The sequence below is a fragment of the Triturus cristatus genome, chromosome 4_1 (assembly GCF_964204655.1).
Source record: "Triturus cristatus chromosome 4_1, aTriCri1.1, whole genome shotgun sequence".
Classification (NCBI taxonomy): Eukaryota; Metazoa; Chordata; class Amphibia; order Caudata; family Salamandridae; genus Triturus; species Triturus cristatus.
Genome location: NC_140585.1, coordinates 256057732 through 256085700, shown reverse-complemented (window position 1 = coordinate 256085700; position 27969 = coordinate 256057732). Strand labels below are relative to the sequence as shown.

The 27969-nt window shown below is 47.0% G+C and overlaps 1 long non-coding RNA gene across 1 annotated transcript in view; it reads left to right on the top strand.

Annotated features, from left to right (window-relative positions):
- The window catches only part of LOC146854220 (uncharacterized), a 59391-nt gene extending 36241 nt beyond the window's left edge, over positions 1-23150 (top strand). Inside the window, exon 7 of the long non-coding RNA XR_014980747.1 lies at positions 22775-23150. This is a non-coding gene — a long non-coding RNA (uncharacterized LOC146854220). The remainder of the gene's footprint in view (positions 1-22774) is intronic.
- Positions 23151-27969: the final 4819 nt, after the last annotated feature.

Here is a 27969-nt window from a genome sequence, read left to right as displayed (position 1 = left end):
TGATGGAAGTGGAGGGCATGCTGCTGACAGGGTCAGCCAGGTACGTTGCTATGGTATTTATGCGTTTTTATGACATCTCGCCTAAAGGCATCTATTCTCTTTAATTTCCTGGGGTAGCAGAAATGACACCATGCACCCTTTGACCAATAAATACATCATCATATGATTGACCCCCTCTCCAAGCCTCAGATCCTCAACAGTGCCCTATTTGCTGCTGAGATGGTAGGGGAAGATCAAAACACAGGACTCATTGAGCAATGTTTACCCGCCACCCCCCTGATGTCTTCTGAGACCACGGGTATCAAGGATGTGACCAGGGTACTAAAAGGTAAGTCAAGGGTGGTAGCCTGTACCCCTATAGCCTTAACTGATGCCTATGAGTCACCTCTCTCGCTACGCTGATTGTCAACAGAGCTTCGAAAAAAGGAAGGAGAGTCCAGAGATGGGGCTTATGGTATAGGTTTTACACCTATACCATGCGACAAGTGACACTGATAACCTGATATTCACTCACATTGTCTAGCAGGAGCCCTTCTAAGGGAAATATACCCATTGTTGATACTCACTGAAGTACAATTCTAGCTTTGTAAGTAGCTCTGCACACAGAATCTATCTTATTGTTGTCAAAAGATATTACAGTATTTTTAATTTCAATGATTCTCTTTATCACTAGCCTCACAGTGTGAATCTCCTGCTAACCTGCAGAAATTTGAACCTGTGACTTCCAGGTTTCACATTGATCTAAAGAGCAGGCACTGAACAATTACCTGTACTAGGATCCAATCCATCCTGAAAATCTGAACAAATTACCCACTTCAAAAACAGAGTAGGTCGCACACTGCTCGTCATACTAGCAAATAGCCCCATAGAACTCTGGATACTGTAGTGGCAGCGGAGAGTACGCCTATGCCACGAGTGTAAAAAATAATGCCATCCCTGGACACGTGTTTCGAGGTAATTGCCTCTCGTCAGCAGGGAGCAGGTAGGTGTGAGGGGTGCCAAGTAGACTGCCAAAATATTAAAGGTAAAATACCTCTCACGGCGCGCAGGTGCGGTACCAAGGCTCGTCAGCCCAACGCGCTCAAGGGAGCTTAAATACAAAAACAGAGTAGGTCGCACACTGCTCGTCATACTAGCAAATAGCCCCATAGAACTCTGGATACTGTAGTGGCAGCGGAGAGTACGCCTATGCCACGAGTGTAAAAAATAATGCCATCCCTGGACACGTGTTTCGAGGTAATTGCCTCTCGTCAGCCCAACGCGCTCAAGGGAGCTTAAATACAAAAACAGAGTAGGTCGCACACTGCTCGTCATACTAGCAAATAGCCCCATAGAACTCTGGATACTGTAGTGGCAGCGGAGAGTACGCCTATGCCACGAGTGCGTTGGGCTGACGAGCCTTGGTACCGCACCTGCGCGCCGTGAGAGGTATTTTACCTTTAATATTTTGGCAGTCTACTTGGCACCCCTCACACCTACCTGCTCCCTGCTGACGAGAGGCAATTACCTCGAAACACGTGTCCAGGGATGGCATTATTTTTTACACTCGTGGCATAGGCGTACTCTCCGCTGCCACTACAGTATCCAGAGTTCTATGGGGCTATTTGCTAGTATGACGAGCAGTGTGCGACCTACTCTGTTTTTGTAAATTACCCACTTCGGTTGAGCTCAGTTTATTGGCGCAGATGTTCCAACATTATGGGAATACAGTGGAATCTCAATTTGCAACAGTGAAAAAGAATTATTTTAATAGGTGTTATAAAAGTTGGACTTTCCCCAATGTTCGTGTTTGCAAAAAGGAAGGCACTTTAATATCACTGCAAAACAAAATACTACACACAATAATAAGAAGTAAAATAATCCTCACAACATCCAGGAGTGAAGCGCAGGACCCTGCATCCCCTGTTGTGCAGGAGGGCCCCCAAACCTTGAGGGGGACACAACCCTTGCTTGGGCCCCCAATCAACCCAAGGCCAACAAATATGCGAGATATGGGAGACTAAGGCTCCCCTCATCACATTCTGCAGAGGAGGGGGCGGCATTATTTTACATTCTCTACTGACAATCAATCAATCAATCAGGGGTTTATAAAGCGCGCTACTCACCAATGAGGGTCTCAAGGCGCTGGGATGGTGGGGTGCAGCTCCGCTTCAGCCGAAGAGCCAGGTCTTGAGGGTCTTCCTGAAGGTGTGCAGGGTCGGGGAGCATCTGATGTTAGCTGGGAGCTCGTTCCAGGTCTTGGCTGCGATGTAGGAGAAAGCTCTTCTGCCTGCTCTGTTTCTGTGGATGTGAGGCATCTCTGCCAGGGCGAGGTCGGCGGAGTGGAGGTTCCTTTTGGGTACGTGGAAGGAGACTCTCTCGTTGAGGTATTTGGGTCCGATGTTGTGGAGGGATTTGTAGGCGTGGGTGAGGAGTTTGAAGGTTACTCTCTTCTCAACTGGGGACCAGTGGAGGTCCCGTAGGTGTTGGGTCATGTGCCGTGGGGTTCCGAGGACGACTCTGGCTGCGGTGTTCTGGATGGTTTGGAGCTTGTGTAGAAAAGTTCTGTTGATTCCGGCATAGAGGGTGTTGCCGTAGTCGAGTCTGCTGGTAATGAGTGCATGGGTGACAGTCTTTCTGCATTCGGGGGGTATCCATTTGAAGGTCTTACGTAGGATGCGAAGGCAGTTGAAACTGGTGGAGGTGACGGAGTTGATCTGGCGGGTCAGGGTGAGGGAGGAGTCAAGGATACTGCTGAGGTTCCGTGCATGGTCTTTAGGGGTGGGTGGCGTCCCGAGGGCGGAGGGCCACCAGGTGTTGTCTCAGGCTGAGGTGGAGGGTCCGAGGATGAGGACCTCAATCTTCTCAGAGTTGAGCTTTAGGCAGCTATCTTTTATCCAGACGGCGACTTCCTTCATTCCTTCCTGGAAGCAGCATCTGGTGTCTTTGGGGTTCTTCGTGACAGAAAGGATGAGCTGGATGTCGTCGGAGTAAGACACTATGCTGAGCCCATGCTGTCTGACGATGGTGGCGAGGGGGGCCATGTAGATGTTGAAGAGCGTGGGGCTGAGCGATGATCCTTGGGGTACTCCGCAGTTGGTATCAGTGGGTTCTGAGAGGAAGGGAGTGAGTCTGAGCCTCTGGGTTCTGCCGGAAAGAAAGGATTGGATCCAGTTGTGGGCGGTTCTTCGTATCCCTGCGTTGTGAAGTCTGGCTGCGAAAGTGCGATGTGAGACGGTGTCGAAAGCTGTGGAGAGGTCTAGTAGGATGAGGGCTGTAGTATGTCCCTGGTCGAGTAGCATGTGGATGTCATCAGTGGCGGCGAGGAGGGCGGTATCGGTGCTGTGGTTGCTGCGGAATCCGGACTGGGAGGAGTCTAGGATGGAGTTCTCTTCGATGAAGGTGGTCAGCTGAGCGTTTACGAGTCTCTCTGCAACTTTGGCAGTGAAGGGGAGGAGAGAGATGGGCCGGTCGTTTTTCAGGTCCGTCGCGTCGGCTGTGGGTTCCTTGAGGAGGGGTTTGACCTCTGCTCGCTTCCAGTCATCTGAGAAAATGCCTCATTTGAAGGAGGTGCTGATGGTCTGTCCTAGTTCGGGTGTGATGGCGGCGGCGGCCCTGTGGTAGATGTTCGGTGGGCAGGGGTCCGTGGCGGCTCCTGAGTAGGGGTTCTTCATGGTCGCGGTGATGTGTTTGATGGTGGAGGGGTTCCAGGTCGTGAGGGTAGGCTCGTTGTCAGTGGTGGGGAGGGGGGTGGTGTCCGGCGTCTGTTCACTGAAGTTGTCGTAGAGAGCCTTGATCTTCAGATGGAACTAGGAGCTGAGCTTGTTGCAGAGTTCCTGGGATGGTGTGACGTTCGTGGCTTCACTGGGGGGTTTGGTGAATTGCTGTATGACATTGAAAAGTTCTTTGGCGTTGGTTGCGTTGGTGTGGATTCTGTTCTTGATGAAGGACCACTTGGTGTCTCTTATGCGCTGGTGGTATTCCTTCAGGTCTTCCGTGGTTTTCCTGTTTCGCCAGGTTTTCTTGAGGTGTCTGCAGACGCGCCTGGCTTCTTGGAGTTCGGTGGTGAACCAGGCGGCCTTCAGGGGACGTTGTTTAGAGGGGTGGTGGAGGGGTGCAAGCTTGTCGGCGCATTTGGAGATCCAGCGGTGAAGTTCTTTGGCTGCGGAGTTGCTGTTGTCGTGTCGGAGGGGAGGGCGTGGAGGAGGGGGGTGTTGAGGTGTTGCTCTGTAATCTTGCTCCAGTTCCTTCGTGGCGGGCACGGGGCAGGCTTGGGTGCGGTGGTGGTGTTGAAGGTGAAGTGTACGCAGTTGTGGTCCATCCAGAGGGGCTCCGTAGTGTGGCTGAAGTGGATGTTTGTCCCTCCTGCGAAGATGGGGTTGAGGGTGAGTCCTGCTCTGTGAGTGGGGGTGTTGACGAGCTGCTTCAGTCCGAGGTTGGAGAGGTTGTCGAGGAGGGTGGTGGAGTCAGGGTCGCGGCAGTTGTCGAGGTGGAATTTCAGGTCTCTGAGTAGGATGCAGTCCGTAGAGGTGATAGCGTGGGGTGTGACGAGGTCGGTAATGGTAGTTGCAGCCCGGGTGCGAGGTCCCAGGGGTCTGTCGACGAGGGTGCCGCATAGCGTGGTCCTGGGGTTAGTCTGGATCTGGAAATGGAGGTGTTCTGTGTTGGAGAGGGGGTCGTTCGTGCTGGAGGTGGAGTCGGAGGTCTTGTGTGTGCTGGTGAGTCCTCCTCCTGGGCGGTGGGGGCGGTCCTTTCTCTGGATCTTGTATCCATCGGGGATGGCGGTGGCGATGTCAGGGCCAGAGGTGGTGTTGGTCCAGGTTTCCGTGAAGAATGCAACGTCGGGCGAGAGGCTGTCAATCAGGTCCCAGATCTCTACTGCGTGCCTCTGTCAAGAATACAATCAGGCAGAGGTAACCGGCTTAGGCTCAACGGAGGAAACAGGCAAGCTGGGGGCTCGAACACCTCCCAGGCGAAGGAGCGGAGGCTCAACGGTGGTGGATTAGGCACGAGTCTGCTGGGGAGAGAGTAAGGCCTTGACCAGAGTCAGGGGACTTTCTCCCATCTACAATGCATAATACCACCCCTATGATGCCAACAATATCTTTAGTGTCACAGCAGTGATAGACGACCATAAGCAGGAATCAGGTGCATGCACGATCTCACAATTTGGCCGTTCAAGCAAATACCAATTCACTATGTTGTACAAGTGAAAAATTTTATTCAAATGATAGTGCCTAATTTAAATCATTATTTGAATACCAACGCTCAGGAAACCGGTTCCCAAAAGTCTATGAAAAACACCACTTTGAAAATCAAAAGGGCACACATGTGGGAATTGTACACGTTGCAATAATGTGATTTTGGGTAACACAGTGGCTCACCCACATCGAGGATTTATGATCGCGTTGTCATTCATCTTGCTGGGATCCCATTAAATGTTTATACTCTTTAAAGTGCCCATGTAGATTTTGTAAAAGCTACTCATAAATCAAGGTGAGAATTTCAGAACACAAAGGCAATATTAGCCGTAATCTAAAAACATTTAGTGTTGCCGCATGGCACAAAACCTGTTATGGTTTCAAATTTTGGAAATTGTTAGGCATAATGTGGACATTGATACAAATAAGAAATTGTTTGGGCACCTTTAGCACCAAAAATTGCCTTAAACTCAACTCAGCAAAAACTGAGATATTAATCTTTGGGGCAAAACCATCCTTTTGGTCTCCATCTTGGTGGTCATCCAAGCAAGGCTCTCCTCATGTCCTTGTTAGGATGGCAAGGAATCTCGGAGTGAATTTTAATGACGCACTTAATTTCATGGATCAGGCAAATATAGTCACATCAGAGGCTTTTCATACGCCGAGGTGCTAAAAACAAGTTCTACCATTCATCCCAGCACAATTGCGTAAACTTGCCGTCACCGCTTTTGTGATAGCAAAGATTGACTATTGTAATGGCTTATATCTTAATGCACATCAATCACTTATAAAGAAGTTGCAGATACTGCAGAATGAAACTGCCACTCTTCTGCTCAGGATTCCTAAACATCAATCTATCTCCAGGTATCTGAGGGAGCTGCATTGGCTTGTGGTCAGACAGAGGATTGTTTTCAAAGCACTTTGTGTCACGTACAAAGCACTGCATGGCCAAGGAACAGCCTTTCTGAGAAAAGGTTTTACCTAGAATAGCCCAGGCAGAGCACTCCATTCAGTCACGGCCCATTTGGTGACAGCTTCTAGATTCCCGCGTATGTCCTGGGGAGGCAGGAGCTTTGTGATCGGAGCATCTAAAGCTTGGAATGCACTCCCTCTTCAAGTAAAAACCATGCCAAACATACTAGCTCTCAGAAAGGCTCTGAAACCTGGATGTTAACATAATTTCAGATCGCATAGAAGGAATGCACACATGGACAGTTTACATTTTATATAACATGTATGGAATAAACATGCGGCAGCTTTCAGCCAGCGCCAAACCGCCCTATGGGTAATTTTTTTTTTTCTTCCCAGAGTTTTATATAGTGAGAACTTGACCCGAATCCAATCAGGTATCCGAGCGCTTTACATAGCACCAGTTATGTTACATTAGGACACACATTCATTCTTTGTTAGGCACGGGGAGATTAAGTGATTTGCCCAGAATCACAGGATGCTCAGCGTCATTACCGAGACTCGAACCCAGTTCCCCAGATCCGAGGTCGAGCGCCCAAGCCGTTGGGCCAACTCCTCTCCCCTAATTGAATGCTTTATAAAAAATAATACCATAACATAACTTCCAAAGATCCAGGACAGGCTGCACACCACTCAGAGTGTGAGACTCACTTAAGGCAGGGTCCAAGTGCAGGGTTCCTGTAGGTCAGAACAAGAGAACAGCCAATCAGCCGTTGGAGTCACCTAGGCAGTCCTGGGTTCAAGTTACAAGGTAGTTCTCCAGCAGCAGGGCAGTGCTCTGAGGGTTCAAGGCAGGTTGCCAGTAGCAGTGCAGGCCTCAAGCAGCAGGGCAGTCCTCTGAAGTGCAGGTCAGGTGCAGGTTAGGCATTCTCAGTATCCTCTGCAGATCCCGGAGTGAACTGAAGAGTGGGTCTTAAAGTCCTATTTTTACAATGAGTGCCGGCTTTGAATGGAAGAAGCTTCTGTATTTACCCCCCTCACCCCACAGATGGTTCTGGAATTTACTTCCTCCCTGTCCTGGCTCCAAGGGATCTCAGGTGACAAAATGCTAATGTGAAGTTATTTGTGATTGTGCTGAAACTGCTCCCTATGAAACGTAAGTGGGGCAGGGAACAGCTCTGCCCCACACATCCTGGCATGTTGGCCTTTCCTGCCAACACCTGATCTCTGTTTGGCCCTCTTTCTGGGAGGAATTCACAAAGGCCAACTGCTATGCTAATCACAGTTATTTAGCACTTTAGCACAGGTTAGCAGAGGTAAAGTGCATAGAGCCAGAGTCTTAAAGCCAACAAAAATGAATGTCCGCTAACAGGAGGGGAGTGGACAAAATGTTTGGGGTAAGACTAACCTAAGCCCGACACGCTTAACTTGTGTCTCCCCTAGCTGAAAGTGGAGAGAACTACCCTACCTCATGGGAGTTCTCATCACTAAGGCGGAAGAACCTAGATAGACCATAAGCACTTGAGTGGTCTGACCCAGGGTGGTGTTCCACAGTCAAGTCCATTCCCTGTAGAGAGATGGACCACCTCAGCAGTTTGAGAGCTCGGAAGTGAGTCCCAAACAGGTATGGTCTCAGCTTCTTCAGTGTTCCACAGCAAAGGGTTCTTTCTCAATAGCACTCCACCTCTTTTCCCTGGTGAGTAACCTCCTACTTATGAAGGCTAAAGGTTAGTCTAGGCCCTCCTCATTTAACTGTGGCATTGGACTGCACTGGGAATTCTTTGGAAAAGTCAGAGGTCATGAGTAAAGGTGCAGTACATATGGCCGCCTTGAGGGTGTCAGACACTTTCTGGCAGGACTCAGTCCAGATCACCTTTTTGAGCTGCTTCTCATTAGTCAATGGTTCCATAGCCATTAACAAGCCTCCTATGAAATCCAGTGAGGCCTAGGAAGGCCCTCAATTCAATCTGAGTTTTGGGGTGTTCCCAGGCCAGGAAAGTCTCAATCTTGGCCTGAAGGAGCTGCATCTTCTCCTAACCCACTGTTGCCTTCAGATACACCACATATCCCAGATACACCACAGATCTCTGCCCTATCTGGCACTTGCTGGCCTTGATAATCAGGCCTGCCTGTTGCAGAGCATGAAGCACCTCCTGACGCTGCAACAGGTGATCCTCCCAGCTGGAACTGTAGGCCGATATATCATCAATGCAGGCCCCACTGAATGCCTTCACCCCAGCCTGGACTCTGTTTACAAACATCTGCAATGTGGCAGAGGCATTTTGCAATCCAAAGGGCGTCCCCCTAAAATAGAAATGGCCCTTGGGGATAGAGTATAATTTCAAGAGCACAAGGACTTTAGCACTGGTTAGCAGTGGTGAAGTTTGCAGAGATGGGGCGGGGGGTAAATTCCACTCTGCCGGTGGAGTTCGCAGTTTTGCCACTCCGCTTGGAGCACAGAGTTCGGCAAAACTCCACCAACTGCTGCGTGGCGGATTTTACCCGTGCCCACACCTAAGGCACCGAAGCGAGGAGTCTCATTTGACTTTGTCTATAAATCTAGTGTGATTTTCCTCTGATTTCTGTGACAGGGTGGCTTTGATTTGATTAGTTTTGTTGTTGCCCATTTTGTTTGTTCCCCTCCATAGACCCCAGAGCTGCTGGGGCAGCAGAGAGCGGGCTCGGTTGCATCTATCCTGGTATCATGCACTCGCCATCATAGTTGTCCATGTGACACTCACACTGCACTTTGAAGCGCACTGCCCCTGCATCAAGGGGAACCTGTCCTTCGAACGTAGATGCGGGATTGTGGGAGGTGGAGCTGCTGGTGCGGTGCTCCAAGCTGCTGTTGCACAGCGCCAGGCTGTCAACAAATGCTTTTCTTACGGTGATCACAAATGGCACAAGTACCCCAAAGGCTCCAGACCTAGGTGGTCTTTTAAATTACTAAGGAAAATGAGCCAGGTGTTGATGTGGAGGAAACTTCTTCAGGAGATGTGAAAAATCAACACAGGCCGGTGTATTCTTTCACGGCTAGTAAAAACAACATCCTTAAAGCAGTACGTTCTTCTCCACATTAAAACCTGTCTTACTGCTGAACACAATCGTGTTTTTTTGTCTCTTTCCTCCACGTAACTGTCCACCAGTGCTCATTGTGTTCCTGTAGAGTGTGTGGGGTTGGCATGCATGCTGGCGTGACGTGCAAATACTTCCCTCTGTGTTTTGAGTGTGAATGCAAATTAGGTGTAGGGTGCAAATGGCACGCATTTGTATCTGTAATATATGGCTTGCACAAAGTGCACATTTGTCTGCGGGTGCTGCTATCAGTCATCCCTACTTTTGTTATTTGTTTTCTCATACCCTCTTCCTTCAGAGGGTGGACGATGTTCTGACTGTTGGGAGTTTGTATCACCATGCACTGACCTATGAAGGGGAAGGATGCACTGTCTTCTTTTAATTTCATGCCTCTGACTACTGTACCCCATGCCTACACTGGAAAATGTAAAGATGGCATGGACTGAATCACCTTCATGAGTGACAATTCTTGGAAATGCCCTCTCTTGTGCAAGGACAGTGATTGCCTTTCAACCTTCCATCCAGCTCTGTGCCCTCCTCTCCTAGGGCACGCCCCGAATTGTCGGTAACCAATGGGCTTGTTACAGAAACCGTGTCCCCCCTTCTCTGTTCATTGACACCTTTTTCTCACAATATTTGACAGGGCTTGAATACCCTTTTCAGAACTGCTCGGATTTCATTTGTGCCCCACATTAGACAGACACAAGACAAAAGCACTGCAAAGTAGAGATAATTGAACTGAATATTAATTCATTTACTTCAGTCCATATATAGAATGGCAAGTTAATTCCCAGCAGTGGAATCGGCCTTTCCCATCGTGCAGGTATTGGCCCTGCTTGGCCTTGAGGCGTCTTTAGACCAGCGTACTCTGCAAGCAGCACCGTGTCCACTCGAATAGAGCAATGGATGGTCGAGTGTCCAGAGCTGCTCACTCTGCAGCAGCAGCGGGACTGCTGTAGCAACGCTTCTTGCAGTATAGTCGATGGAGCATGGTAGGGCACCGAGAACACAACAGGAGGGCCGCAGCACTCAGCAGACTGAATACTCCAGGGCTAAGCTGCTTCAAAAGACCAGTTGCTTCGAAATTATCTGGCAGCCCTGCCAACTAATACTGCAATTAAACACGAGGCCTGGAGCACACCTAAACTGCAAAGTCATATGGATGGGCATAAAACGAGGTGTATATGAGTGGATGTGACACTCCTGTGTAGTGTTAATTCATTTCCCTCACCAGGCAGGTACTATATGAGGCTTGAGCACCACATCAGACGTCAGCGGCCAATCACAGCCCGCACTCCTTGGGAAGAGCAGACGTGGTCCTGAGTGAGGGGCCAGGCACTCCTGCTAGAGAAATACACTGATCTCGCGCAGCACGTGCTAAAAGGCAGCTGCAGGTTTTATCTTCATTTACTACTAGAGACATTCTTCAGCAGGTATGTTTGCTATTTTGTCAAGCTAATTTGTAAACACAGCAGCACATGGCATTGGAGATGGTAAAGTCCAACCTAACTGCTCCCTGTACATTAGTTAGCTGCAAAGCTGTGCAGATTTACTTCAGAAAATGCCCTGCATAACTATATTACACACTCAACATGAAGAGGGGTCATTGGTGAAAGCCCAGGAGCTGTGGCGAGTGCTGCAATTGGTGTGCCAGGCTTACCCGTTGCCAACAAAAATGAATTTAGCAAAGCAGGAGGATTGAACGCAAAATGTTTGGGGAAAACCACCCTAAGGCTGACAGTCCTAACTCAGCCTTTGAAACTCCAATGGTCCAGATTGAAGAGGCACCTGAAGAGGCCACCCTCGAGCCTACTGGGAGACAGTGCAGCCCTGGGAGACCTGCCTGAGCATGCTAGATGGGAAGTTGATGGTGAACCCATGAGGGAGGAGTTCTGTAGATTCCAAAAAGATTGCTGCACTCTGGAGGGCTTGAGGCCACAAGCTGAGCCCCAGGCAGCTGCCGACAGCTCTGAAGAAAACTTTATATATTGGGAGAATTATCTCCTGTATAATAAACCAAAGGTTTATGGACCTGGGGCAACCACAGTGATGGTGGTCTCCCAGTGTTACAGGGCCTTCCTACTGCGACTGGCTCATGATATACCCCTGGCAGGACAAGACCTTGTCAGGCTTGTCCCCCACTTCCAGTTGGCCCTGGATGAATACAACCCAAGATATGTCCGGTAAAAAGCTAAAGGCTCCCCTGGTTCCCTTATCCATTGTTCGCACTTCACTTTGAAAGAGTGAGCATTGACATTGTTGGGCCCCAGGACCCACAAACTGCCCTGGGCAACAGGTATATTCTGGTTTTGGTGGACCATGCCACCAGGAACCCATAGGCCATCTCTCTGAGGTCAATGACTCCACTTGCAGTTGTCAGGACCCTGATGGGGTTTTTGTACCCGAGTGGGGTTCCCCAAAGAAGAGGTGTCGGACTAAGGCCCAACCTTTATGTCACTATACATGAAGTCTATACGGTGATGAGACATCTGAACTCCCAATTACCTGATACATTGGGCGAGGATCACTAGAAGACCGCTGAGGAATACCGGTGACACCTCGGAAGAAAAACAAACTCAGCATTAGGAAAAGGGAAGGGGTTAACATGGGCAGAACACATTGACAAAACTGATGAGGGACTATGATCTACAGGAACGAAGGGAAGGAGCTAGCACACAGAAAAGCAGAAAAGGATGCCTGTAATGAGGAATGGAGTGTCGGAGGAGAAGAACCACGTGGAAGCGGAGAACGAGCGAGAGGAATTCCCAGACTGGCAGGAGAGAGGCAAAGAGATGCCCTCAGAATGGCAGAACGCATCATGGAGAGGGAGGCAATTGGCTGACTCCCCAGAGGAAGAAGAGGCGGAGGACGCTGAGAGCTGGACGGAGGAGTGGTGTTTGTCACCGGCCCATGCGGAGACAACTGCCACAACTCAGGAGAGCTGTGCCTATGGTAGAAAGTAAACATGGCTTGGGCACCGTATCACAAGAGGAACTGAGGGTACACCTGAGGTGGGAGGAGCCAACGGGGGAGTCAATTGTTGGGTTTGTATTGGGTGACTCAACGACCACCAGGATCAACTTCCATGGCTTGGGCACCGTATCACAAGAGGAACTGAGGGTACACCTGAGGTGGGAGGAGCCAACGGGGGAGTCAATTGTTGGGTTTGTATTGGGTGACTCAACGACCACCAGGATCAACTTCCACAGATACATGACAAGCGTCGCCGACTGGATGAAGAACAATTGCCTGAAGCTGAAAACTGACAAGATGGAAGTACTGATCTTTGGCAACAACAGCAACTCTTGGAGCAAATCCTGGTGGCCCCCTGACCTAGGACCCGTACCCCACTGACCACACCAGAAACCTTGGAATCATCATTGATAACAAGCTCACCATGAAATCACAGATCAACGCCGTCTCCTCCGCCTGCTTCCTTATGTTGCACATGCTACGGAGAATATCTAAATTACTGCCCCTGCACATGAAATGCACAGTGACTCAGGCCCTCATCACCAGCCAACTATATGATGGTTTGGTTATGGCAATGCTCTCTACATAAGGATCGCCACACACCTCCTACAGAGACTTCAAAACAAACACACTTGTCCTCAACTTCCTCCGAGGAGCTCCCATCACACTTCAGATTAGGCAACTCCACTGCCTCCCAGTACTGAAGAGATGCCAATTCAAGCTGCTGACCCTCGCACACAAAGCCCTACATAACTGTAGTAGCATAATCTTGGCTCCATCCTTTTATGTTTGGCTAGGCAACATATATATTTACTTTTGGCCTTATGTACTCGTATGGCAAAATAATACAGATGAGATATAGTGCACCAAAGGTATAGCAAGTGCATCTATTGTGTGTTTTGACATATATGTGTGCATGTGCATATTACGTTTTTTCCTTTTTAGCTACATCTGGATTGCTGATATTAATTTTCTGTAGGTTTAGATTGTAAGGTGGTGCACTAAAATGCATTTAATGCAGTGCATTCACCAGGGGTTAGTGAGAGTGGATCATATGTGTGTTTAATGTTTTTATAAACTGTGACTAGATTGTCGTGTTTAATTAAAAATTACATGTATTAGTTGTTGTGATACATAAAAGATTACAAATGCAAAAAGAACAATTAGTGCACAGAATTCTGCTCAATGGTAAACATTCACCTCAGTACAGAGATCTGGGTCTAAATCCATTGTCTTTTTGACCCCATGCCATTCCAGTTTAAACCCAGCCATATGTAAATCAGTCTAGTGCCCGCTCCTCATGGGAACAGTCCTACCCGAACTGCCAGGCCAGGTCCTCCCTGGACCGGAAACAAGCATCCTGGGACCAGTTCTGGGTTTCATCGCTCATCAGCCAGGCTAGCTTGACTCCAGTTGCATGGAGAGCACAGGACCCACCTCTGGATATACCCATCCCACTCGGGGTGACAAATGCAAAAAGAACAATTGATGGGCAGAATCCTGATCAATGTCAAACACAAATCTGTTGCTTTTTGCTCCCCATGCCATTCCAGTTTAAACCCAGCCATATGCAGATCAGTCTTGCCCAGCTCCCCATGGGAACAGTCCAGCCCGAACTGCAAGGCCCGGTCCTCCCTGGACCGGAAACAAGCATCCTGGGACCAGTTTCAGGGTTTCACCCCTCATTAGCCAGGCTAGCTTGACTCCAATGGCATGGAGAGCATGGGACTCACATCTGGGCATAACCGTCCCACTCGGGGTGACATAAGCAAAAAAAACAATTAATGGACAGAACGCTGATCAATGTCAAACATTTACCCCAGTACAGAGATTTGGGCCTAAATCCATAATTTTTTCTCCCCATGCCATTCCAGTTTACACCCAGCCATACGCAAATCAGTCAACCCTGCTCCCCATGGGAACAGTCCAGCCCGAAATGCCAGGCCAGGTCCTCCCTGGGCTGGAAACAAGCATCCCGGGACCAGTTTCAGGGTTTCACCTCTCATTAGCCAGGCTAGCTTAACTCCAATGGCATGGAGAGCATTGGACTCACATCTAGGCATACCCGTCCCACTCGGGGTCAAAATGCAAAAAGAACAATTGATGGACAGAATGCTAATCAATGTCAAACATTCACTCCAGTACAGAGATCTGGGGCGTAAATCCATAATTTTTCTGCCCCCATGCCATTCAAGTCAAAATCCAGCCATATGCAAATCAGTCTTGACCCTGCTCCTCATGGAAACAGTCCAGACCGAACTGCCAGGCCAGGTCCTCCCTGGGCTGGAAACAAGCATCCTGATACAGGTTTCGGAGTTTCAACCCTCATCAGCCAGGTTAGCTTGATTCCAATTGCATGGAGAGCACGGGACCCACATCTGGGCATACACGTCCCAATCGGGGTGACAAATGCAAAACGAGCAATTGATGGACAGAATGTTGAACAATGTCAAACATTTATCACAGTACAGACATCTGTGCCTAAATACATCATTTATTTGCTTGACATGCCTTCGGCCATCACAAACAATTTACTTTTAGCAATGACCTAACTCTGAGCCGTATACATATCAAGCGTTTGTTGATTATTTTGTTCTTCATAATGTCCCGGGTTTCAAGTAGCGTAATTTTTTCTTGCGCCACTCAAATATTTTTACTCTAATGAGAGTGTTTTTTACCTCCCATAATAAACGCGCACACTGCAAACTCTTCTTGCCCCTGGTTTAATAGGGAGTGCAGAGTGGCCAAGCAGTGGCTGATCGATGCCATAAGATCTGGTTCTAAACCTGACTTAGCCATTGCCAGAAACGTATAGAAGTCCACCCTTAGGGCATGTAGGAAGCTGAGTGATGAAGCCCAATGGGTTGAACTCATCAACACTCTTAAAAAGAAAGATACTAAAGATTTTCGGAAAATCATGGTGTTTGATAGTGGTAGTAGTGTCTCTCAACCTGATACATATGTCACTGCAGATCAGTAGGTTACCCACTTCACCAAACTTTTCAAGGCCAAAGAATTTGTCAACATTGAGTCTAGTTTTGGCACCCTGAAGCCTCAGAATGTTGAAAGTCAACATGCTGGTATCTTTTCACTTACAAAGACTGAGGCACCTTTGTACTCAATGAAGCGGGGAAAAGCTCCAAGCCCTGATTCTATACCTGGAGGCCTGTTCGTCTCAGAGGCGGAAGTCTGGATTCCCTACCTAAACACAATTACTAAGGCTGTTGCCAGGGATTTAAACCCTCTGGATTCATGAAAATGGGCCATTAAAGTGCCCACATATATGAGAGGCCCTAAAGATAATCCAGCAAATTATAGGCCCATAAGCCTTAGAGATACATTCCAAAAAATCTTTGCTGGACAAGTTTAAGCTAGGCTCCAGACTTGGATAAAGGACCACAAGATTCTGCCCGATTTCCAGGCTGGTTTTTGAGAGAAATTCAGCACCTTGGATCAAGTGTTCAGATTTTCTGCCATCTGCTGGAAATACGTTATCCGGAGAAAATACCATCTTTATGCGGCCTTTATGGATTTTAAGGCAGCTTTTGACTTAGTCCCTCGGCACATTCTGTGCGAAGTCCTGAGACAGCTTACTATCCCTGAAGACCGTTTAGACATTTATATTAAAATCTATACTCATACATTTGACCAAGTCAGATGGAACAGCCAAGTCGACCTCACTGATAGGATTCCCATCAACTTCGCAGTAAGACTGGGATGCTTATTAGCTCCCACGTTATTCTGTCTGTATATTAATATACTGAGGGGGTGGGTAAAGAACTGATCACACGACACCTGTAAATTAGCAAACACCAGCACTCATGTGCTTATGTTTGCTGACAATACTCTACTAGGCGATACTCCACTTATTTCACATACTCCTATGGGTCTTCAGGTTCTGCTTGTGGAGTTCCAAAAGTTTTGTGAATCAAGAGGTCTTGAAATAAATGAAGGAAAACCAAAGTTTATGGCCACTAACCACCACCGTTCATTCAAAGGCAGGATGAAGGTTGATGTGACATTGATCAAGATGGTCAGGACCTTTGATTATCTGGATGTGAGACTCTCTGTCAAACTCTCTTGGGCTCCTCAACTTGGTAAGAGTGACACTCAGCTGCAGCATAGAGCCACTGTTATCCTAAAATGGTATAGACTCACATCTAGTACGGCGATATCCCCAGTCTCCAAGGTCTATAGAGCTGTAGCACTGGGAGGGGCTCTCTACGGGGCAAAACTCACTCTGGTCATACAAGGACATGGATATCAGCTTGCTGGTAAAAACTGAAAACAAGTTTTTAAGGTCACTTCTTTGTCTACCCAGTAGCTCTTCCATGTTACTCTTAAGATGGGATCTGAATATTCAGAGATTTGACTATATTATAAAACTAAGGATGTTGAAGTTCTGGATAAGACTTTGGACCACCCCAGAGCCTACCCCCTACAGATTGATCCTGAATGAGCTGACTGTTCTCGATACAAATTGCTCCACACCTTGGCTCGAGGCAATCAAAGATGTATGTCAACGCCTACACTTCCCGATCGGTGGGAAAGGTTGCAAACATATGAGCAGCAGCATGGGCATCCAGATCAAGAGCTTATATTGGGAGCAAATTGCTTGGGACTCCTAGTGCGAGGTGCGTCCTGAGGGTCTGATAGACAGTTTCTTGACACATATGTGTGTGCCACATTACGAGAACTTTAAGGATAGGATCACTCCTCATTCAGCGGAGTGCCTGTACTTTTGTTTCAGAATGGTCACACTTCCTTTCAATACATTGACTGTCAAATGGAAGGGAGCTAGTGATTGCCTGTCTTGCACAGCAGTCAAAGGATCAAAGGCACATTTTTATTCTTGTGCCCCAAATATATGACCTCCCGTAAAAAGTGGATTATACCAATTTGTCGAATTGTGGATGTTACCCAGTGTGTTTAGGCATTGCGTCTGTTTAGATATAATACTCACGAACCCATAGTTTTTGCTCTTTCGAGATTTTTAAATTGGGCCTGGAACATAAGAGCGAGAAGCTTGAAGCAGTGATCCATTTTGCTTAAAACGTTTGGGCGCAATCTGCCCTTAATGTGTGCCTTGAGCCATAGCGGGTATATGGCTTCAATCTCTCGAAAATGACACTCTATTAAGCCTGTGAATATCAACATTTTCACACTGTTGGCTCAAGCACACACCCTTCTAAACTGTATACTATGCCTTCCTATGACAGGTTCTGTTGGAGTTGTTTATTGGAAGCCTATCATGCACTGGGAATTTCTGTTGCTTGTTGTTCAATTATGGCTACCAGCTTATGGGGCTTTTCGCTTTTTAACTGTGACATTAGTTAACCTTAATGAAAATTAAGCATGACTCACTTTATTCGCAAATATGTGGCTGCTAATGTTGGTCTCTAGGGAGGCTCTATTACTCTACGTTAAAGTGCTTTCATGACTGTGGACATTCGTTGTACCTAAGGTTATTTACCATCCTTTGCAGCTTTTTGTCTTAGGTCATTATCATACTTGTGATGAGATTTTATTGTACTATATTTATTGCACTCTACTCTGTCCCTTTTTTAGTGTGGTTTATGTGTACTTTTATGGTTGCAGTTATTCGACTGAAATACAGTTCTATATCCTTCCGTTGGGTCACTCTACCCTAGTCATTCATAATAGGTTGCTGTTGATCATGTATCTGGCTTGTTCCACCATCTCCGGATGACGTTAGCACAGAGTGGGCAGAGTAATTATTCATGTAGTGGACTAGTGCTTAGGTGTCAAGGCAATATGACCCTGAATAGAACTGCCCTGATGGGCTATGAATGTAACAAAATTGATCATGTCACAATCAATTTGCAGTCTTACTAATCGTACACACAAAAATAATGTATAAAAACCCTCGGTTTTGGGAGTGAGTCAGAAGACTTTCCTGAAGACTGAGGTGCTACACTGGATGCTGTCAGTTTCTCTCTTGATTTTGCTGCCTAGTTGGGACTTGGAATAATTTCGATTTTGCACTTTCCTGTAATGTCCTATTTGCTGACAGCCTTCATGGCATTGACTCTCTATTGCTTTGCTTTCAAATTTTATATTAAAACCCTTTAACTATACTGCTGATCTATAACTCAATTATTGAGTAATGCCCTTTATTTAATTGACTTTAATTTACATTTTTGATGTATTGGGAGGTGCCTTACCACTGGGACAAACTGTCTCATAAAACTAAGGTTTAAAACCGTCTCAGATTCATCGAATTATGAGTGTTCTGTTCATGTAAACTTTAGGGGTGTCAAAATTGCAGGGTAACCCACACCCATGATGGTGCCCTTAAATTCACTACAACTAATGTTGTTTCCAGCAAGTGTTTGTAAATAAGCAATATAGTTGGTTCTACTGTATAATTTCCATGAGCATATCTCTATTATAGCGTATATATCTTGTTTCTCTTTTTTAGCATGTACAATTGTAAAGCTTGAATTTGTGCAGCCATATAGCAGGCGTTTATTGTTACCAAAGTCATTTGCACTCATTTTATCAACTTGAGGATGAAAGGCTGAGTGTATACCTTGTTTGTAACATACAATAATGGTATCAGACACAAATCATTGCAGCCGGTGCATTTGCCCACTAAGCCATCCAGTCCGTTTTTTTTAGGTCGAGCATTTGAGACCTCTTGTATATACTTTAGTGTGTATGTTCTTTGTGGGCTCTGGAGATTAGCCCTAGGACTTGTCTGCTTCCAGTAGGGACTTTTTTTTCCTGTTCAACTGTCTCTATTTAACTGTCTTGATGGAAAACGATCAGTAGAGGTCAGTAAAATATCAGAATTGCTTTCTGCTGAGGGACTTTCTTTTTCAAAATGTTTTTGGCAACTGCCTCTATTTAACTTTCTTGGTAGAAAATGACCAGCAGCGGTCAGTAAAATAACAGAATCACTTTAGCATTCTCTAGATTCCAGTCCATAGAAATTGTCTTCCACGAGCACCCGTAGACAATAATATTTTTTTCAAATCTTGTATTTTCACCGAAGGCCCTGATTTTATATTAAAAACAGAGCTTTTGGACTATATACCACATTCTGCTGAAAGGCAATATTTCTCTCCATGTGTTCCCACACCTGGCGTGTTCCGCAGTTTGGTGCTTATTTTCCCTCCATGTTAAAGAACAGTAGATATTTCAGCACCCAGGCTAGTGTGCTGCACAGCTAAATACATATAAGGTCCCAAAGGCGAGACCGAATGCATTGCAAATGCTTGTTTTAATCCACATCTACCATCACACCTCTTAACTTCTGCTCCCTTAAGTCAGTGCCTGGTCTTTTGAAAGCGTCTTGGACCGGCTTTTCTTGTTTGGTGCTATGAAAATCAAAGAGTGCGTAAACAAATGTATATTCGTGTAAATGTTATTTTTTTTTATTTGATGTACAGCTATTTTAGTTCACTACCCTCCTTTCTGTCACTTCCCCCTCTTTATTAAGTATACATAGGTGTGCATTTTTTTAACGTGAATGCCTGAAAAGTGTGCAATTTATTGAATAAAAGGGGCAACAAGGGAGCCCTCTGTTAGATTCTCACACATGCACCACTGCAAGTCCTCGCTGACCCCTTTCCCAATGCACACAGCTGTCAAACATCAACAGGCAGAGACGAGGAAACAGGGATGTTTGTAAGTGCTAAAACCCAGAGCACGAGCTCTGGGGTAAAGCCTTCATGTTTCAAGAATGCTGTCCTTTGTGGGTCTCCTCGCCGACGTGTGACTCTTTACTTCGCTTTCTTTCCAGCCAAGGGGCCAGGTGTCAGCCATGGCTGGATGGGAGCGCCAGCCGTCAGGGTGGCCTGCGGGGCCCGGCTGCCATGCCAGAGACAGCACGAGGGCATTGCCTGGTAACTCGGAGCACTGCAGCGGCTGCTCTCTCGCGCCTCACTTTTCCTCAGCATCCAGTCGATGTTTCATCTTCCCACGTCAGTGTTCAAGAAGTGTGGCGCGGCGCGCGGAGCATCTGGGAGCGGCCGTCTGGTGCCTCGCGGGAGCCCAGGACAGATGGAAGGTCTCACAGGACAGCTTTGTACTTCTTTCCAGGAAAACGATGCACGCGTCTGCTTCTGGATGGCCCAAAACTGCTTTTCAGAAATCTTGCAAGTTTTACCCCTTGTGACTTTCACTTCTCTAACTTTTGCCCACTCTTTACGAAGCCGTCCTGGCTTATCGCCTCACTCGCTACTTCAGACACAGGCTGAACCATATTTACAAGGATATGGTGCAGCTCTGCGTTTCCCCCTGCACTGGTATTACACTTAGCAGTGTAGCGCCAATGCAGGCACCCTGCAAGGGTGTATACTTGCAAGGGAGGATTGTTTATGTGTAGGAAGGTGTCCCTTCCTGCACATAAACAATCCTGAAATGCCATTTTGTCACTTCTATGTGTTCTGCTTAATGTAGCACAAATGGAAGTTACAAAATGTCATTTTTTTAACGGATTGTTTATGTGCAGGAAAGGACACCTTCCTACACATAAAAAATCTAAGGCAGTTTGCTTTTTCCATGAGTGCTGCACAAGGCAGCATACATGAAAAAAAGCAAAAACGAGGAGAAATAAAGCATTTCTCCTCATTTGGCCAACTAAAGACCTGTTTTTTCCTGGTCTTAATTTTGGCACTGCCTCCTATTTCCACTGCCCTTGTTAATAGGGGGCAGCGTAAAAAACAACGGGTGTTGCAGTGGAACACTCACCGCCACTCTCACTGCCCAACCCTTCAAGATAAGCATAGCGTGAAAGGGTGCCTTATTTACAAGGCAGCGTTAAGCCACACTAAGTGGCTTAATGCTGCCTTGCAAATAAGGCGAGGCCCCTATCGCCACCACGTCACTTTCAGTGACATTGTGATGGAGACAGGGGCTTGTACATATGCCCCTTGGAGTGTCTCACCATGAACAGCACCTTCATAAACTACCGGCAGATAGGTCCTCGGTGATGTGAGGTATTAGTCATTTTAATGTATATTGAATTACTAATTAACTGTTGTTGTGGTAATCTCTAAATTAGTCAGACAACGCATCCTTGTGGTGGACTGTCACAAGCGCCAGTGTTTACAATTAAATGTTGTCTGAACATCCGAAACCACCGGCTCAAATTAAGCACAGGGTATTTCCGTTTCCTGAATATCAGACATCCCTCTGACAGCCTTTAGTTACTGTGAGGAGACATGCAGTAATGAGCTGCTAATTATTTACTAGCATCTAATTACGATAACAAAATGGCTGTAGGTAGTGTAAAGATTGGCAAAGCCATATGTGGCCTTTTTAAAGGACACAGCCCGCAACTTCCCCCCCCCCCCCCCACTCCCTGTCACTGTTATACATATTCCAGGATTGTCTTTTTGTGTTCAATCAAGACTTAGTGTTTCACTCTATGATAGTCGCTTTGATTAGCTTCTGATCATTTCTCAAAACGCTTGAAACGCCAAGATGTCTTTGGGTAGAACAGCGTGTAGATGTTTTTGTGAGTTTAATATTTATTAACAATGTGCAGCATAGTATTCTACACTCAAATTCACATGTGTACATTAATGGAACTTTTTAAAGGTTTTTCTCAAACCTGCGAGCAGTATTGCATGCATTCACAATAGTTCATTGCTGTTTTGAAACTGCTTTGCTCTGACATCTCCGGATGACATTAGCATAGATGGGGGCTGAATCAATAATCATATAGCTGTATAGCGCTTAGGTGGTAAGGCTCTATGATGCTCTTTAGTAAAATATTCTGATTGGTTGAGGATGTATATATTTTGCTGACACCATGATGAACATGCAGTTTCCATTATGTTCAAAGAGAAGATTTCCTATAGAAACCCCCAGATTTGGGTTTTAACATGACTTTACAACACTACTAGGGATGCCTGTCCGATTTCTTACTGATTTTGCTGCTCATTTAGGACTTAGAATATTCATGATTGAACTTATCGTTCAGTATAACTTTATTACTGAGAACCTTAATGGCAATTTTATTCGCATCTGCACAATTTCTGTATTGAACCTTTTGAATTTTTGTAAAAATCATTCAGAATACTCCAATTCCATCCTAGAACTCATTTACTGTGTTTGCACTTAATTAATTGACTGTATTTTTTATATGCTGACTCTCACCTTATCTTGGGACACATTGCCTCATTAAAAGTATGTTTAACACCATCTCTGATCCCCCCACTCATGGGGATGCTACTGAGGTGTCTTTTGGGTGTAAGATTTAGGGGTAGGGCACATGCACTATACATGTTCACTTTTATTTCATTCATTCATTTTAACTAGAACCCTTGCTTCCTATCCCTGCTTGTACTATTTTCTTGCATTATTTCGTCTTGGGACCCTCTCCTACACTACTTCTATAACCCACCACCACCCTTTCGTAAATTCTGCTTCTAATCTCTCATCATGTATATCTCAATTTCACCAGTACTCTTTCTTAATTTGTTTTCTTCATTTTTACCTCTCCCTTTTTGTCCATTTTCTCGATATAAGTTTGTTTTGTTGTCTGATACAAGCTGAATAAACCTCTTGGTAGACTTGGCAAAGGTAGCACGTTTTTAATAAAGGATCATGTTTCATTTACTTACGAGCAATTTCAATAATTTGATTATTCTTCCTCATCTCAGAAAGAACATCATGAAGTATGTCCACGCCCTTGAGACAGGCATCTATCTGCATACTTAAAAGTAAAGCAATAACTTTAAATACCTTCTCCATTAAGTCTACATCTAAAGGATCATCTCTATCAAAAAATCTCCTGAGTTGGCCACCAAAGGAGAAAACAGACCACAATGCACCGTGAAGATGAATCCGGATTAACAAGATTATTGAGAGATAATTAATCAGACCATTGCCTCCCCACCTCTTCCTCGTCCCAGTCAAACCAGATGCAGCCGTCATTGATCACCCACCAAGACATCCTACTAAAAAAGGAAGAGTCTAACCAGAAAAAAAGAAAAGACTGAGCTAAGAATGAAATCTAATCCCTGAGTACCAGTGGTAAAGTTATCTGGGAACACTGAAAGACTAAAAGGCCAAAAGCAAAGACTGTGATCCCAGAAGAGCAAGTTCCCAAATGAGTGGAAACTGGCAAGATCTGATCCCGGGGGGGGCAAAAAAAGATTTAAGAATGTCTAAGCCAGCCATGAGGTACAGAAACCATTACACAGAGCAAGTCACACTGTAAAGAAATGCAACAAGCATTGGCATAGCCAATGGGTCTCGCCTTTGGGACCTGCACTAATAATAAACATGCTCTTCTCCTGAAGCCGCTCCTAATGTAGGGCCCGATTCACAGAACTAACTTAAGACAAAATCCTAAACTTACTACCATTTTGGTATTCACAGAAGGCACTTACTCATTTTGGTATTCACAGAAGGCACTTACTCATTTCGGTATTCACAGAAGACACTTACTCATTTCGGTATTCACAGAAGTTAGGACTCCTAACTTTAGGACTCCTAAATGCCTTCTGTGAATACCGAAAGTCTTAAAGTTAGGATTTTTCTCAGTTTAGGAGTAGTAAAGTTAGGACTCCTAACTTTAGGATTCCTAAATGCCGTCTGTGAATACCGAAGGTCTTAAAGTTAGGAGTTTTCTCAGTTTAGGAGTAGTTAAGTTAGGAGTCCTAAAGTTAGGACTACTAACTTCTGTGAATACCGACATTAGTAAGTGACTTCTGTGAATACCAAAATGAGTAAGTGCCTTCTGTGAAGACCAAAATGGTAGTAAGTTTATGATTTTGTCTTAAGTTAGTTCTGTGAATCAGGCCCGTAGTATGCAGGCAATGGCAACCGCGAAGTTAGCAGTGCCCCAGCGTCTGCTCGCAGCACTAAACAAATAAAGGTATGTGGCGCTCGTCAAAGCGGGAAAGCAATGCCAGAGCAGCCACTAAACCCCACAACCCGGTCACAGAGAAACTACAAACTGTAACCCATGACACCTAAGAACAAGCACTGTTAAAGTCAACACGAGCAGCGAGGGCGCTCACTGAAGGATCATCGAAAGGTTCAGAAGGTAAAGCAGACGTTGCAGCGTGCTGCAAGTGCTTTTTGTGTAAATATATTAATTTTCTGATCCCATTGTGGTCTGATACACGCATCTGGGTTAAGCCTGTGATTTGCCTCACTGTGCACATGGGTACTGTTTACTTAGCAACCCTTGAGCGTCCCACGTCCCGCGAGTGGTGTGCGATGTGCGCGCACTGTAAGGATGCCCATGAGTGGTGCGCGCGCGCTGCAAGGAATGTGTCCATCTGCGAGCCATAAAGATAAGAAACGCCAGGGGATGAACCAGTTTGAGATCAGGGGCCACGGCACCCAAAAAACACAACCCCCAGGCACTTAGGGAAATGCAGCTTGGAACATGTTTAGCCCCACCAAATTTCCAACAGGAAGCCCAAGCAGGAGCTGACAAACAGACTTCACAACAAAGAAGGGCAATGGGTCAGGAAGCACAAAACTCCAAAAGAAGGCAGGCATTGCTAGGAAAAGCATGACCTGAGTAAACTAAACCTCAAGCTCTCAACCCCAATATGTAGCACAACGGGAGCTCTCAACTAGAGCCCACAACAAAAGTGGGGGGGGGGCTTAAGGCCCATCAAGAAAAAGTGAGCTAATGAGAGAAAACACACCAAGGGCATCCTTCATGGCCTTCACTCAAATCCCAAAACAGGCGATAAGGTGCGTTAGCAGCAGGGATTTAACACCTGCTCTTACCTGGTGTAAAGTCGGACGACAACCTGCTCCATAATGGGGAGCCCAGCCCAGAGCCACACTAGAAGAACAACAGATGCCATGGAACTACTGATCATGCAGCTTGGAGCCCCAGGAGGAGTCATGGCGGGTCTTCTCAGGACAATCTGTAAGTCACAGCCTGCAAGACAAAATGTAAGATAAAAAGGTGCGTCATGCGCTCATCAAAGGACAGAGAGAGAGAAAGAGTGAGAGAGAGAGAGAGAAAGAGAGAGAAAGAGAGAGAAAGCGAGGGAGAGAGAGAGAGAGGGAGAGAGAGAGGCAGTGAAAGGGAAAGAGGGAGAGAGAGAAAGAGAAAGAGAGAAAGAGAGAGAGAGAGAGAAAGGGAGAGAAAGAGAGTGAGAGAGAGAGAGAAAGAGAGGGGGAGAGAGGGAGAGAGAGAGACAGTGAAAGGAAGAGAGGGGGAGGGACAGAGAGAGAGAAAGAGAAAGAGAGGGAGAGAGTGAGAAAGAGAGAGAAAGGGAGAGAAAGAGAGTAAGAGAGACAGTGAAAGGAAGAGATGGAGAGAGAGAAAGAGAGGGAGAGAGAAAGGGAGAGAAAGAGAGTGTGAGAGAGAGAAAGAGAGAGAGAGAGAGAGAGAAAGAGAGGGAGCGAGAGACAGTGAAAGATAGAGAGGGAGATAGAGAGAGAGAAAGAGAAAGTGAGAAAAAGAGAGGGAGAGAATGAGAGAGAGAGAGAGAGTGAGAGACCGTGAAAGGAAGAGTGGGAGAGGGAGAGAGAGAACGAGAGTGAGAGAGAGAGAAAGAGACGGAGGGAGAGGGAGAAAGAGAGACTGTGAACAGAAGAGAGGGAGAGGGAGAGAGAGAGAAAGAGAAAGGGAGGGGGAGAGAGAGAAAGAGAAAGAGAGAGAAAAGGAGAGAAAGAGAGTGAGAGAGAGAAAGAGAAATAGAGGGAGAGAGAGACAGTGAAAGGGAGAGAGGGAGAGGGAGAGAGAGAAAGAGAAAGAGAGGGAGAGAGAGAGAAAGAGAGAGAAAGGGAGAGAAAGAGAGAGAAAGAGAGAGAAAGAGAGGGAGAGAGAGGGAGAGAGAGAGACAGTGAAAGAAAGAGAGGGAGAGGGAGAGAGGATGTAAACACTGCAAACACTGCAGACCCAGGCCTCACTGCTCACCTGCTGCCATCGGTGTGTCTCTAACCACGTGCCGGTATACACTGCAGTCCACCAGGTCCCTTATCTGAAACAGAGTCCAGATTCATGAATGGCAAAGTTCATATCATTGCACACGCCATCATTGCTTGCCCGCCCCTGCGCACACTTGCTGCTGCAACCCAGCCCCTCCCGCCGCCCAGCGGTGATTGCCCTCCCCTGCACACACAGGCCTCACTGCACACCATCCGACACCGGCGTGTCTCCAAGAGTACCCACCACGTGCCAGTGCAAGCTCCAAGCCCGGGGCCCGTGACCTTGGCAGCCTCCACATCATGCAGCCATGCACCGCGGGCCACCAGGTCACACACTTGATTCTGGGTCTTGATTTCCAATGGCAGAGATCATATCAGTGCACACTGCATCATCGCAGGCTGCAAACCCGCTCAGCCCTTTAGGTGCCACTAACTCTGTGAACTGCGAGGCAACGCCACGTGACGGTAGGCCCGCCCTGCCCGCTGGCTCAGGACTACACTGCGGTCCAGCAGGGCACACACAAATCCATACCAGTCCTGACCGCCAGGACGGCGCATCATCGCAGGCTGCACACCCGCTCTGCTCGGTGTGCCTGTGCCGGCCGCAGTGTATCCGGTTCAACCAAATCTGTGCACCGCAAGTCATGGACCCTCTATGAATGGGTATCGTGGTGCGGATGCCATCATGTCACCTCTGGCAGTGGGGAATGTGATGTGGTTGGGCCCTAGACCCTCATGCATAAATAATAACCACACGGATCCACCCAGATAGAGAGTGAAAATGGCGTCGAGCACGTGTGCCCAGCCCTTTTTATTGGCAGGTTCACATGTCTTGTGACGCCTGTGCTGGATGGGTGTGGTGTGGGTGTAAACCAGCCGTGAGGGAGTGGCTGTGGCATGCTGACAACAAGACCTGTGATCTGCAGATCACTACAGGGAGGACCTGGGACAGGTAGCGTTGTCGTCCCCCCTGTGAGCGTAATCAAAGTGGGCTGGCCTGGCCTATGCCAGTCCAGCGTAAGGGTGTGAACAATGACCCTGGAGCTCTGGGCGTGGTTCCGTCCCAGGCTGGACAAGGAAGTAACTAATGCGTGTGTCTCTGTTGTTGTGTTGGCGCCACCCGGTCCGCAATCGGCAATGTGTCACCCTGTGACCCAAGTCCCACGACATGAGCAACATGGATGTAAGGGGGAATCACCGACCCTACATTCATCCATACTTCCACACTTAAATGAACATAGACATGACACATCTGTGTGAATATGAATGTTTAATGCACATTCAGTGGAGTATTGTAGCTGGAGCAGTACAGGGCCATGCAAACCCCACTTTACATTATTGGCCCGTGGAGGGCCAGCCAGAGTCCTTTAGGGAATGACAAGTTCATCGGAAGAGGAAGAGTTCAGTCCGCAGTCTGAATGCCATGTCATTGGTGACCAAACAGAATATGGCAGACCATGTCGAGGTCTAAGGTGAGTGTCGCAGAGTGTATCGGGGGACAGTGGAAGGTGATGATGCAGAGGGCAGAACCAAGCAGAAACTGGCCATATGACAGATATGAATGCTACTGCGTCCTTACCATGAAGGCAGACTCATCCGCATCTTTGTCCTCTGCTGTTTCCTGTGCCTCACATGTGGGTGGTGGTGTTCTGTCTCCAGCACTGTGTGGCAGTGACACCTCAGGGGCCGGAGGTGGAAGGCCTGCCATACTGTGTAGCTCTGACACTTCAGGGGGTGGAGATGTGGATGGAGTGGTAGCAGCAACAGTCATCCGCGCTAGGCCTTGTGACAGCAATGTCATGAAGGAGGTCTTTAGGGCATTGAGGAACCCAGCTACCTCTCACTGGTGTGCAGCCATGGCAGCCGCTCTTTCCGCCTGCGTCCTCTCCATGATCTCGATTATCCTCTGCATGTGTCCCAACTCCCGGGTGACATCGCTAGAGCCACT